The 13622-nt window shown below is 37.8% G+C and overlaps 1 non-coding gene across 1 annotated transcript; it reads left to right on the top strand.

Moving 5' to 3' along the window:
- Window positions 1-845: 845 nt before the first annotated feature.
- Window positions 846-949, top strand: LOC143647485 (U6 spliceosomal RNA). The gene has a single exon (XR_013158109.1). It is a non-coding gene; the product is annotated as a U6 spliceosomal RNA (small nuclear RNA).
- Window positions 950-13622: the final 12673 nt, after the last annotated feature.

The raw sequence follows: 13622 nt of genomic DNA, 5'->3' as shown, positions 1-13622 counted from the left end.
CAGAGAACTGGTAAAAGAACTCTCCACTGTAAAGCCAATGAACTCATTCCCGACCTGGGAATAGCATGTCAGGACAAGCTGATACTGGCATCTGTTGCTGTATTGATTTTCAGGATTTGTTCAAAAGCAGTGTCCAGCTGAACCGGTGTCTCCTTTCTCCTTACCTGTCTATAGGTGTTCCCCAAAGACTTCTTCCAGCTGAAGACACAGGAAAGTAGCACCATACATCCAATGCCAGGACATGAGTAGCAGAAGGTCTCAGCACCACAATCGCAAACATAACCAAAAAGAGATCAGTTTTGTAGGGACAGGAGGGACTGGCATAGGAGGAAAATATCAGATAATGCGCTGATGCACCAAAGGAAGCAAACTGCTATGTTTAAAATTGGGACCAGTTTTCATTTTGTTTCAGTTCTTTTAATAGGCAAATGAACAGAAAGGAATTTATTCCTCCCTTTATACCACTTCTGTCCTATCACTTATCATTTTACTTCAGAAATCAGAAAAGGTTTGTCAAGTTTTATAAACTATTTGGGGTGTGCATAAAGTACTTTAAATAATGTAGAAAGGTACAAATATAAAGCATTATTGTCATTAAGAAAGTCTTGTGAATAGAAGTAAAAAATCATAGTTCTATGAATGAAGATTTGAAATAAAATATGTACATATTCAAATATAACCTCTATAATTTAAATTTTGATTTTCCCTTAGCAACTGCATATTTTTAATATAAAAAACACACATTTTCGTAATACCTTGGGATAATGTTTTATCACCCAGAACTATAACAGAGTTTTAACATGATCATTTCCAGATTAAATTTTTTCTTAAAAAGTGATATAGTCATGCTCGCTTCGGCAGCACATAGACTAAAATTGGAATGGTACAGAGATTAGCATGGCCACTGTGCAAGGAAGACACGCAAATTTGTGAAGCGTTCCATACAAAAAAGAAGTGGTATAGCCTACATGAGTTTATGTTTTAAATATTATTTTGTCTTACTTTATGCTTTTAAAATTTGATTACAAATTGTGCTATTGAACAGCTCTTCTATCTTTGAAATTCTATTTCATTTCTTATTTAAAAAATAAAAAAAATTTCATAGAAGATAAGTTCATAAAGACATCAATATAAAAATATTCTGTGATAAAGCATATAGTCTGATGAGATTGTTTTTTATTCATTTGATTACAATAAGCATGATACTGATTTAATCTAATATCATTATTCAAAATATATTTGCATATACCTATACAGATACAGATATATAAATAATTTCAAATAGCTTTCAGAAATTTAATGACAAATGTGTTTTCCTTTCATTTCTACAAATATATTTTAAAATAATTTTAATTCTTTACTACAGAAATATATTATCAAAGATTTTACTCTGTACCAAAATACGTGAGATGCATTTACTAGATAGATTTTATTGGGGTTTATGGTAGTTGGATTCAGTTGTCAACTTGGCCAGGTGAAGGCACCTAGTTCTGTTGCTATGGACATGAGCCAATGGTACTTGAACCTCATCTGTTGCTCATTATATCTGCCGTCGGCTAAGAAGCGTGCCTGCTGTAATGAATGATGTTTGATTTAATTGACTGGTGCTTAAATGAGAGAGCTCAGCATAGCACAGCAAAAGCAGCTCAGCATACCTCATCTCAGCACTTGCAGCTCAGCCCAGGCCTTTGGAGATGCAGAAAGAAATCACTCTGGGGTAAGTTGTTGGAACTCAGGGGACTGGAAAGAAGGCCAGCAGAGATCACCCTGTGCCTTCCCACGTAAGAAAAGAACCTCAGTTGAAAGTTAGCTGCCTTTCATCTGAAGAACTAATGAAATAAATCCCCTTTTATTAAAAGTCAATCCATTTCTGGTGTGTTGCATTCCAGCAGCTTGCAAACTAGAACAGAGTTTCAATGTTATTTCAGTCTTGGAAGCTTTATTGTGGGTTAGTTCTCAATAATTATTTTATTTTAATCCAGATTTCTTTGTTGATTATGAGATAGAATAGATACTATTGTAGTCTCTACAGATGAGTGTCACTATTTTTTAACCCTTCCCTAATAAGACAATAGACTGCATAGGTGAGGTGAATCCATTTCATCAAGCCCAGTGGTCAATGACAAAAGGACACGAGTTCAAGATAGTGTTATAGAATATTTGTCCTGGAAGAAAATTCTCATCAATTTACAGATAGAAAAACTGTCTGAGAAAAACTGAGACTGGAAAGTTTACTCATTTAGCTGTGGGCTGAGACTGGAAACCAAACCCCTAGATACCCAGCCATGGGATGTTATTGCATCATTCAGGAGGGGACTGTGCCCTGGGCAAGGCATCTGACAATTGAAATAGTGTCCTCATTGCTTTTTAAGTTAGAATTAGTTTGGTGAACTTCTTGACTAACCCTTTCATATTTATAGGGTCCCTCCATACTTTATCATTTATTTCATTTCAACATATATTTTTGGACTAAGAAATATACAAATATGTTTGAAAAACTTCTCTCTTCAGGAGCATATACTTCACTGAGAGATAAATAAATTACCATAACCTGGTAATAGCAAAAGGCTACATGCAAAGCATTAAATCTACCATATCTATCCACTCCAGATGCAAGATTATGAATCCTTGTTTTGGTTTTTATTTTCATTTTAATAATAGTCCTTGTTGTCTAGAGTGGTGATTATTATTTCTGAATTGTGAGTGGTTATTTTATATATATAACCTCATACTTAGAGATAAGAATGAAGCTGAACAGGTTGGGGTTCAAGTATTTCAGAACATAGGGGTAAGGAAAGAAGTGTCTATATTTTAGAACCACACATACTCTTTGAAACCAATGGAAGATAGATTTATTTGGTCTGGAACTGAAATTTTCTGTAGTGTATAATCTAATTCAACCTATTTGGAGAGCTTATTTGAATAATTGAAACACAGGGAGCCCAGAATAAGAAAGAGGTCCTTTAATCCTGTATAGATTATTGTAATGCCTGGATACATCCTAGAATATATTAAGCAGATAATCAAAAAGAATTGTCAAAGTCCCTTGAGGAATGGGATAAAGAACATGGAACTATTAAACTTTACCCTTGATACTGTGACAAACTTTGGGGACACCAAAATCAATAGGCCATGCCCTCAAACATGAGACTTACTCTTATGAAGCTTATGTAGGTAGTGGAGAAGCTTAGACTACCTATAGGCATGCCTAAGAGTTACTTCTGGAGGACCTTTTTTGTCACTCAGATGTGGCCTCACTCTCTTTAAGCCCAACTATGCAATTGAAATCATTGCCCTCCCCCTTATGTGGGACATGACATCCAGGAGTGAAAGTCTCCCTGGTAACATGGGAGATGCGTAGAGAACCACCTACACTACTATCTATTCTTTAATTGGAGTTCAACCTCACTAGCTAATGGTTCACCCATCTCTAACTTCTATGTATCTCTAAGTCCCCTATATTCTGTATTATAAGTCTCTGATTATACCTTTATGCTGGTCATAAAACTGGAGTCATACAGTAACTATCCTTTTGTGTCTGGCTAATTTCACTCGGCATTATGTCCTCAAGGCTCATCCATCTTGTCATGTGCTTTCAGGATGGCATTTTGCCTTACTGCTACATAATATTCCATTGTATGTTATGCACAACATTTTGTTGATCCACTCGTCTGTTGATGGGCATTTGGTTTGTTTCCATCTTTTGGTGATTGTGAATAATGCTGCTGTGAACATGGATGTGCAAATGTCTGTGTCATTGCTTTCAGCTCTTCTGATATATCAAGTAGTGCTATCGCTGGGTCATAGGGCAACTTGATATTTAGTTTTCTAAGGAACCGCCAAACAGTCTTCCATAGTGGCTACACCATTATACATTCACACTAGCAGTGCATAAGTGTCCCAGTTTCTCTACACCCTCTCCAGCATTTATAGTTTCCTGTTTGTTTAATAGCAGCCATTCGTATAGGTTTGAGGTTGTATCTCATTGTAGTTTTAATATGCATTTCCCTTATAGCCAATGAAAATGAGGATCTCTTCATGTGTTTTTGAGCCATCTGTATTTGCTCTTAAGAAAAATGTCTATTCAAATCCTTAGCCCATTTTATAATTGGATTGTTTGTTCTTTTGTTGTTGGGTTGTATGATTACTTTGTATATACAGGAAATCAAACCTTTGTCTGATATGTGATTTCCAACTATTTTCTCTCACTGAGTTGCTGCCTCTTCACTTTTTTGACAAAGTCTTTTGAGGTACAGAGGCATTTGATTTTGAGAAGTTCCCATTTATCTTTTTTTCTTTTGTTGCTTGTGCTTTGGGTATAAAGTTAGGAAGTTATCTCCTATTACTAGGTCTTGAAGATGTTTCCCTACATTTTCTTCCAGAAGCTTTATGGTGCTAGTTCTTATATTTAGGTGCTTGATCACTTGGAGTTAATTTTTGTGTAGGGTTTAAGATGGGGTCCTCTTTCATTCTTTTGTCTATTTATATCCAGTTCTTTCATGCCCGATTATTGAAAAGACTATTTTTTTCCTAGTTCAGAGGATTTGGAGTCCCTATCAAAAATCAGTTGACCATAGATTTTGTGGTTTATTTCTGCACTCTCCATTCAATTCCATTGGTCAATGTTTCTGTCTTTGTGCCAGTCCTATGCTGTTTTGATCACTGCGGCTTTGTAATAGATTTTAAAGTCAGGGAGCGTTAATCCTCCCACTTTGTTCTTCTTTTTAAGGATGCTTTTAGCTATTCCGGGTCTCTTTCCCTTCCAGATGAATTTGGTAATTAGCTTTTCCAAACCTTCACAGTAGGTTGTTGGAATTTTGATAGGTACTGTATGGAATCTGTAGATCAGTTTGGGTAGAAATGACATCTTAACTGTATTTAGCCTTCCTGTCCATGAGCAGAGAATGTCTTTCCACCTATTTAGATCTCCTTTAATTTCTTTTAGCAATGTTATATAGTTTTCTTTGTACAAGTTCTTTACGTCCCTAGTTAAGTTTATTTCTAAGTACTCAATTCTTTTAGTTACTATTTTGAATGGAACTTTTTCTTTAACTGATTCCTCAGCTAGCTCATTGCTTGTGTACAGAAATGCTACTGATTTTTGCACATTAATTTTATATCCCACCACCTTGATGAATTTATTTATTAGCTCAAGTAACTGCTATAGATGTCTCAAGATCCTCCAAGTATAGAACTATATCATCTGCAAATAATGAGTTTTCCTTCTTTTTTTCCAATTTGGATGCCTTTTATTTCTTTGTCCTGCCTGATTGCTCTAGCTAGAACTTCTAGCACACTGTTGAGTAATAGTGGTGACAGTGGGCATCCTTGTCTTGTACCTAATCTTAGGGGGAAGGCTTTCAGTCTCTCTCCATTAAGTATTATGATGGCTATTGGGTTTTCATATAGCCCTTTATCATATTAAGATAATTACTTTTGATTCCTATCTTTTGGAGTACTTTTAGCAGAAAAGGATGCTGAATTTTGTCGAATGCTTTTTCAGGGTCAATCAGGGTGATTTTTCGTTTTCAATCTGTTAATGTGCTGTATTACATTAATTAATTGATTTTCTTGTGTTGAAGCATCCTTGCATTCCTGGTATAAACCCCACTTGGTCATGTTGTATAATTCTTTTTATGAGTTGTTAGATTTGATTTGCTAATATTTTATTGAGAATTTTTGCATCTGTGTTCATTAGGGAGATTGGCCTGTAGTTTTTCTTTCTAATAGCATCTTTAGCTGGTATTAAAATGATATTAGCCTCATAATATGAGTTAGGTAGAGTTCCTTTTTCCTCAATTGTTTGGAAAAGTTTGAGCAGGATTGGTGCTAGTTCTTTTTAGAATGTTTGATAAAATTCTCCTGTGAGGCCATCTGGCCCTGTGCTTTTCTTTGTAGGAAGATTTTTGATGACTTATTGAATATCTTTACTTGTGATTGGCTTGTTGACTTCTTCTATTTCTTCCTGAGTCAGTGTAGCTTGTTTGTGTGTTTCCAGGAATTTGCCCATTTCATGTAAGCTGTCTAGTTTGTTGGCATATAGTTGTTCATAGTATCCTCTGATGATTTCTTCTATTTTTTCAGTTTTTGGTAATGCACCCTTCTCATTTGGTCTTGTTTATTTGCATGCTCTCTCTGTTTTTCTTTGTCAGTCTTGCTAATGGCCCATCAATTTTATTGATTTTCTCGAAGAACCAACTTTTGGTTTCACTGATTCTTTCTAATGTTTTTTGTTCTCCCATTCATTTATCTCTGCTTTAATCTTTGTTATTTCTCTTCTTCTATTTGTTTTGGGATTAGTTTGTTGTTTTGTTCTCATGTTCTTCCAGGTGTGCTCTTAAGTCCTCGAATTTTCCTCTTTCTTTTTTAATATGAGCATTCAGAGCAATAAATTTCCCAATCAGCACAACCTTTGCCACATCCCGTAAGTACTGATAAGTTGTGTTCTCACTTTCATTCATTTCCAGATAGTTATTGATTTCTCTAGCAATTTCTTCTTTGGTCCATTGGTTGTTTAAGAATGTGTTATTTAATTTCCATATATTTGTGAATTTCTCATTCTTTGGTGGTTATTGAGATCCAGTTTCATCCAATTGTAATCAGAGAAGGTGCTTTGAATAATTTCAGTGTTTTTAAATCTATAAAGATGTTTTGTACCCTAGCATATGATCTATCCTAGAGAATGTTCCATAAGCATTAAAGAAGAATGTATGCCCTTGTGCTTGGGGTGTGTGCTGGTTTGAAAGGATGTGTGTCCCCTAGAAAAGCCATGTTTTAATTCTAACCCCATTTTGTAAAGGTAGCCATTTCTTCTAATCCCTATTCATCATTGTATGTTTGAAACTGTAATTAGATCATCTCCCTGGAGATGCAATGTAATTGAGAATGGTTGTTAAACTGGATTAGGTGTTGTTAGTTGTTAATCCAGTTTAACAACCACTCTTGATTATATCGCATCTCCAGGGAGATGATCGGGTGGGTCTTGATTAGTTTCTGAAGTCCTATAAAAGAGGAAACATTTTGGAGATAGGAGATTCAGAGAGAGCATAGAATGCTGCAGCACCACAAAGCAGAGAGTCCACGAGCCAGCGACCTTTGGAGATGAAGAAGGAAAATGCCTCCCAGGGAGCTTAATGAAACTGGAAGCCAGGAGAAGAAGCTAGCAGATGATGCCATGTCCACCATGTGCCCTTCTAGATGAGAGAGGAACCCTGATCATGTTCACCATGTGCTTTTCCAGATGAGAGGGAAACTGACTGTGTTCACCATGTGCCTTCCCACTTGAGAGAGAGACTCATCGGCCTTCTTGAACCAAGGTATTTTTCCCTGGATTCCTTTGATGAGACATTTCTATAGACTTGTTTAGACATTTTCTTGGCCTTAGAACTGTAAACTAGCAACTCATTAAATTCCCCTTTTAAAAGCCATTCTATTTCTGCTATATTGCATTCCAGCAGCTAGCAAACTAGAACAGGGTGCAATGACCTATTATAGGTCATTAGTCTGTTAGGTCTAATTCATTTATCAAGTTATTTAACTTCTCTTTTTCCTTGTTGATCTTCTGTCTGGTTGTTCTATCTATGGAGGAGAGTTGTGTATTAAAGTCTACTATTATTGTTGAAACATTTGCTCCCTTCAGTTTTGCCAACGTCCGTCTCATGTATTTTGGAGCTCCTTAATTGGGAGCATAAACATTTATGACTAATCTATCTTCTTGGTGAATTGATCCTTTAATTAGTATATAGTGTCCTTCTTTGTCTTTTATGATGTCTTTACCTTTAAAGTCTATTCTGTCTGATATTAGTATAGCTACTACTGCTTTCTTTTGGTTACAACTCGCATGGAAAATCTTTTTCCATCCTTTCACTTTCAATTTATTTGTATCCTTGTGTCTAAGATGAGTCTCTTCTAAGCAGCATATAGCTGGATTATGTTCCTTAATCCATTCTGCCAATCTGTATATTTTAATTGGTAAATTTAGTCTGTTAACATTCAAAGTTATTACTGAAAAGGCATTCCTTAAATCCATCATCTTATCTTTTCTATTTTATTTGTCAGATCTGTATATTCTTTTCCCTCTTTCTCTTTGTGTTCCTTAAATTATCCTTAGTGGTACTCTTCAGTTCTGTGCCCTCCAGACCTCCCTCTCCTGTCTTTTTTTTTTTTTTCAGCCAGCAGAACTCCTTTTAGTATTTCTTGCAGGGCTGGTCTCTTATTGACAAATTCTTTCAGTACTTCTTTGTCTGTGAAAACTTTAATCTCTCCCTCATGTTTGAAGGACAGTTTGGTTGGGTACAGAATTCTTGGCTGGAAGTCTTTCTTTTTCAGGATCTTGAATATATCATACCACTGCCTTCTCACCTCAGAGTGCTAGTTGAGTAATCTGAACTCAGTCTTATTTGGTTTCCCTTGTATGTAGTAGATTGTTTTTCTCTTGCCACTTTCAGGATTTTCTGCTTCTCTTCAACATTTGACAGACTAATTAGTATGTGCTTTGGGAAAAGCCAATTTGGATTTATTCTGTTTGGAGTTCACTGGGCTTCTTTGACTTGTATATTTATGTCTTTTTTGAGGGTTGAGAAATTTTCCCCCATTATATCCTCAACTACTCTTCTTGGCCTTTACTCCTTTCTTCTCCTTCTGGGACACCAATGATTTTTATATTTGCTTGCTTTGTTTTGTCTACCATTTCCCTAAGATCCAATTTAAGTTTTGCATCTTTTTTTTTTTTCCTTTTGCTATTTTGAGTCTTCAAAGTCAGTTATTCTGTCCTCTATATCACTTATTCTTTCTTCTGTCTCTTCAAATCTGGTGTTGTATGCCTCTAGTATGTTTTTCATTTGGTCAACAGAATCTTTAATCTCTGTGATATCCACTATTTTTCTATTTACTCTTTCAAATTCCTCTTTATGCTCTTTTGCTGTCTTCTTGATCTCCTTTATATCATTTGGTATCCCACTTATTTTATTAAGTAGAGTTGTATAACCATGTTTGATTAGTTGTTCCAATGTCTGTGACTCCTCTGGTGTTTTAATTTACTCATTAAGCAGGGCTATATATGTCTGCATTGTGATGTGCTTAGCAATATTCTTCTGTCTTTGTGGCATGTAAATATCTTGATAGATTTACTTTGGGAGTTGATTTCTTTCAGTAGTCTAAGGACTTGTGTTTGCGGGATGGATGTACCCCAGGAAACAGGGTGGGGCACTCAGTGTGGTGATTTGTTTCACGGCAGGTATAAGCACAAGTTGGGATGTTATGCTGATGCTTGTGGATGTGAGTGCCCAGCAGCCAGAGAGGATGTAGCTGTGTGGGTGCACTGGGCTGGGGGACATAACCCTGGTGTGTGCTGGTCTAAGGCATGGAGCCCTTTGTGCCCATGCATAGAGCTGTGGCAGCAGGTCAGCGTTATGACTTTGTGGATTGGGGGCAGATGTGACCCGGCTGTGCAGATCGGCACTTTCTCAGAGCTGGGAAGTGTGGCAGAGGGTCGTGCACATGTGCGGTTCTAGGACTGCTGTAAAATGCGGTTCCCAGAGCTGACTGATGTGATTGGGGCCTGGTGAGCATGCATACATCTAGGAATGCCATAAACTGATACATAGAGCTCAGGAGGGGCGGGGTGAGGCTGTGCGACACTATGGGCAGGGAGCAGGGGTAGCCTGGGAATGGAGGTTAGTGCCCTGAGCCTTTATGCGCTGGCAATAGACTGCAGGGAACAGACAGTAGTGCTCGGGAAGGGCCCAGGAGAGGTGGGTTGGGGTGCACTTGGGATGGGAGTGTGGGGCAGGTATGTGCACTGGAGGCTGGTGGGGTGGGGGCTCCTGGAGCATGGGGAATGGGAGTGGATGATGGGGTTCAGGTGTGTGGGGTGTGGGGTGAGTTGCTGGTCATGGGTATGTGCTGGTGAGGGTAGCACACTCAGGGAACACAGCCTGGCTTATTTCCTAGTCCCTGGCTCCCATCCTTGCACTCCCACAGGCTCCATGCCTTTACGCCACGCTCCAGCTTTTTGCCTCTCAGTTTCTCAGCCTCTGCAACCAGGGCTGCCCCGTGTGGTGCAGAAGGCTCTCCTAGTTCAACCACACTCCCAGATTGCTGCCTCTGTCACCCTCCTGTCCCTTCTCTAACTTTTCCATGGAGCAGGCCAATCTTGAGCTACTCTATTAGGCCATCTTTGTGGAAGTCTGTCCCAAGTAATTTTTCAGAGCTCACAGGAGAAAAATTCTCTGACTCCTAAAACATCTACATATGAACCTCAAAGTTAATATTTTGACTAGTTGAAGAATTACAGGGTGACAGTATAGGATTGAAGGCATTCTATTATATACATTTCTTAAAAAGAAATCAAGGGTCAATCTGATTCTTTTTGGTAAGGATTGGGTAATCCTTCTTTCTTACCTTCTACCCCAATGCTTTTATCATTTATCCATAAAGTGTTAAATCTCCAAATGATATGTCTCAAATGGTGGTTGTTTTCTTCTGCCCATCTTCCTTGAAAGTTAAAATGTATCTCTCTTTAGCTCTAGAAAATTTCTGTTGCTATTTTATAATGGTTCCCTTCCACTGTCACTGCTTCTTCTGTTTGGTTTGCTCATTAGTTGGTTATTACACCTTATGGGAGAGCTATGCTGCTGTTCCAATTACTTATTGCTGCATAAGAAATCACCCGAAACCATCTGTCCTAGTTTGCTAGCTGCCAGAATGCAACACACCAGAAACGGATTGGCTTTTAATAAAAGGGGATTTATTTTGTTAGTTCTTCAGAGGAAAGGCAGTTAACTTTCCACTGAGGTTCTTTCTTACCTGGGAAGGCACAGGATGGTCTCTGTTGGCCTTCTCTCCAGGCTCCTGGGTTCTAACAACTTTCCCTGGGGTGACTTCTTTCTGCATCTCCAAAGGCCTGGGCTGAGCTGCGAGTGCTGAAATGAAGAATGCTGAGCTGCTTAGGCTGTGCTACATTGCGGTCTCTCATTTAAGCATCAGCCAATTAAGTCAAACGTCGTTCACTGCACCAGGCACGCCTCCTAGAGAACTGCAGATGTAAATCAGCAACAGGTGAGGTTCACGTACCATTGGCTCATGTCCACAGCAACAAAACTAGATACACCGCTCACCTGGCCAAGTTGACAACTGACTCTAACTACCACACCATCACACAGTTTGTGAGGCTGGGAAGAAACAGGAACTTGCACACAATGCTAATGGGAATTTTAATTGGCACATTATTTTTAGAATGCAGTTTGATAATTTAAAATTACATGCCCTTTGATTACTATTTTACATGTTTATTCTGCAAATATATTTTCACAAGTCCTCAATACAGTTATGACGATTCATGTTAACTGAAGAAAAATTTGTGATATTTAAAAATTAATATCACAATAATAGAATAATAGAAATTTTATTTTAAATTCTCTAATAGAAGTCTAATTAATTAAGATAAAACACATCCAATCAATGGAATGTTTTACAGATATTAGAAGGAAAGAACTTAGCTGTGATGTACTAAAAATTTGGCAAAAGTAAAATTGCAAAACAAACTTCGTAATATTTTGAAGAATATGCTGGTATGTATGCATACACTGTGTTTGTATATATCTAACCAACCTAGTTATCATCCTGTAATTTAAATGTACATAGAAAATATATTCAAGGGTAATTTTTAGCAGATTTCTTTTTAAAAATACAGGATTGTAAAGAGATAGGAGAGGTATAGGAAGTCATTATTTTATTTTTTTATATGCTGAAGTATGTTAACCATTTTGCACTTCATTTATGAAATTAAAAATACTAGACAGCATTTTTTTTAAAAGAAATGGCTTTTTCAGATGATGAGAGGTGAGAAAGCACTGTGAGTAGGGAGCTGTGTTGACATGAAACAGTATGTAGTCCAGAAAAACATTTACTGAAATTGAAACCATTCCTGTAGGTGTGAACCCACTGTAAGAAGGAGATTTTGATGAGGTTATTGTAGTCAAGTTGTGGCCAAGCTCAGTCAGGGGGGATCTTAGTCCTAATAGTGAGTCCTGTGTGAACAGAATGAAATTCAGATAAATAGGAAGCCACAAAGGAGCAGCCAGAAGCTGAAAGTCAACCGTACCCAGAAGAGAAGGGAGAGACAAGAAGACGCCACCATAGGCATTGCCATGTGACAGAAGGCCCCAGGACCAAGTATCACCAGCAGCCAACCTGAGAACACCAGTTTTCAGGAAGAAAGTATCAAGGTAATGACCACTTCACTCAGACTTCTCTTAGCCTCAAAACCAGGAACTAAAAAAATTCACATTGTTTAAACCAATCCTTTTCATGGTATTTGATTTAGCAACCAAGAAACTAAAGCAGGAACCATGGAAGAGAAGAAGAGGGGCCGTTGACCTGCTGAGGGATTCTACCATAGACAGTAACAGTTTGCAAAGGTTACTGTAAGAAAATACAAGAGACTGGTTGCCTTAAACAACAGGGTGTTTTGCCTCACGATTTTGGAACCTAGATATCTAAGATCAAGATGTCAGTAGGATTGTACTTTCCCTGAAGTCTGTAAGGTTCTGGTGGTGGCTTGCCAGCAATCCATAATTCAATCCCTGCCTCAGTCACATTGACATCTGCCTCCTTCCCTCCCACTGTGTCCAACTTCCTCTGCTTATAAGGAGTTCAGTTACTTTGTATTCAGTTTGGCCCTACCTTAAATAGTTACATCTTCAAAGGTTTTATTTATAAATGGGTTCATATGCACATGACTGAGGGTTAGGATTTGAATATGTCCTTGTGGGGGACCTGATTCAATCCATAAAAAAGGCTTCTTGAAAGAAAGGGTGCCTGAGCTGTCTTCATTGACAGAAAGCGCTTAGTCACACAAAGAGAGAATGTCTTGATCAGATTTGCATTTTAGAAAGGTGACTCTCATTTAATGTAGGTGATACAATATAAGGTAAGATGGGAGTTGGGGAATTTCAGTGATCATCAAATTCAAACTGATTGCATTTGGCATGGGAAATATGGATATTATATTAATTTCTACTGCTTGAGTAACAAATTACCACAAAATCTGTAGCTTAAAACAATACCTATCTGTAACCTTGGGGTTCTATAGCTCAGAAATCAAACTTAACTGTGTCCTCTGCTTAGAATCTCAAAAGGAAAAATCCAAGGTGTTGGCAAGCCTACACTACTTTCTAGAGGCTCCTGGTATGAATCTACTTCCATGCTCATTTAGGTGGTTTGCAAAATTCACTTCCTTATGGTTATAAGACTGAAGTACCTGTTTTTGTGTTGGCTGTCAGCAGGGACTTGCTTTTGCTATTAGAGGGAGATCACATTCCTTTCCATGCTTTCCACATGCTCCTTCTACAGCAATGGTGAGTCAACTCTTTCTCTGGCCTTTAATCTCTCCAACTTTTCCTTCTGAATCATCTTTCTTACTCTAGCCATAAAATGATCTCTGGTTTTAAGGACCCATACAATTAAATTGGACCCATCCAGATACCCCAGAATAATATCCCTATTTTAATGTACATAACCTTAATTACAGTTGCAAAATCCCGTTTGCCAGGGTATATTATATTGACAGGGTCCAGGAATTAGGACATGGGAATTTTGGAGGGAACCATTATTTGGTGTAA

The sequence above is a fragment of the Tamandua tetradactyla genome, chromosome 9, assembly GCF_023851605.1.
Source record: "Tamandua tetradactyla isolate mTamTet1 chromosome 9, mTamTet1.pri, whole genome shotgun sequence".
NCBI classification, from domain to species: Eukaryota; Metazoa; Chordata; class Mammalia; order Pilosa; family Myrmecophagidae; genus Tamandua; species Tamandua tetradactyla.
Note: the sequence above shows the minus strand (reverse complement) of the source record. Positions and strands in the feature narration are given on the sequence as shown.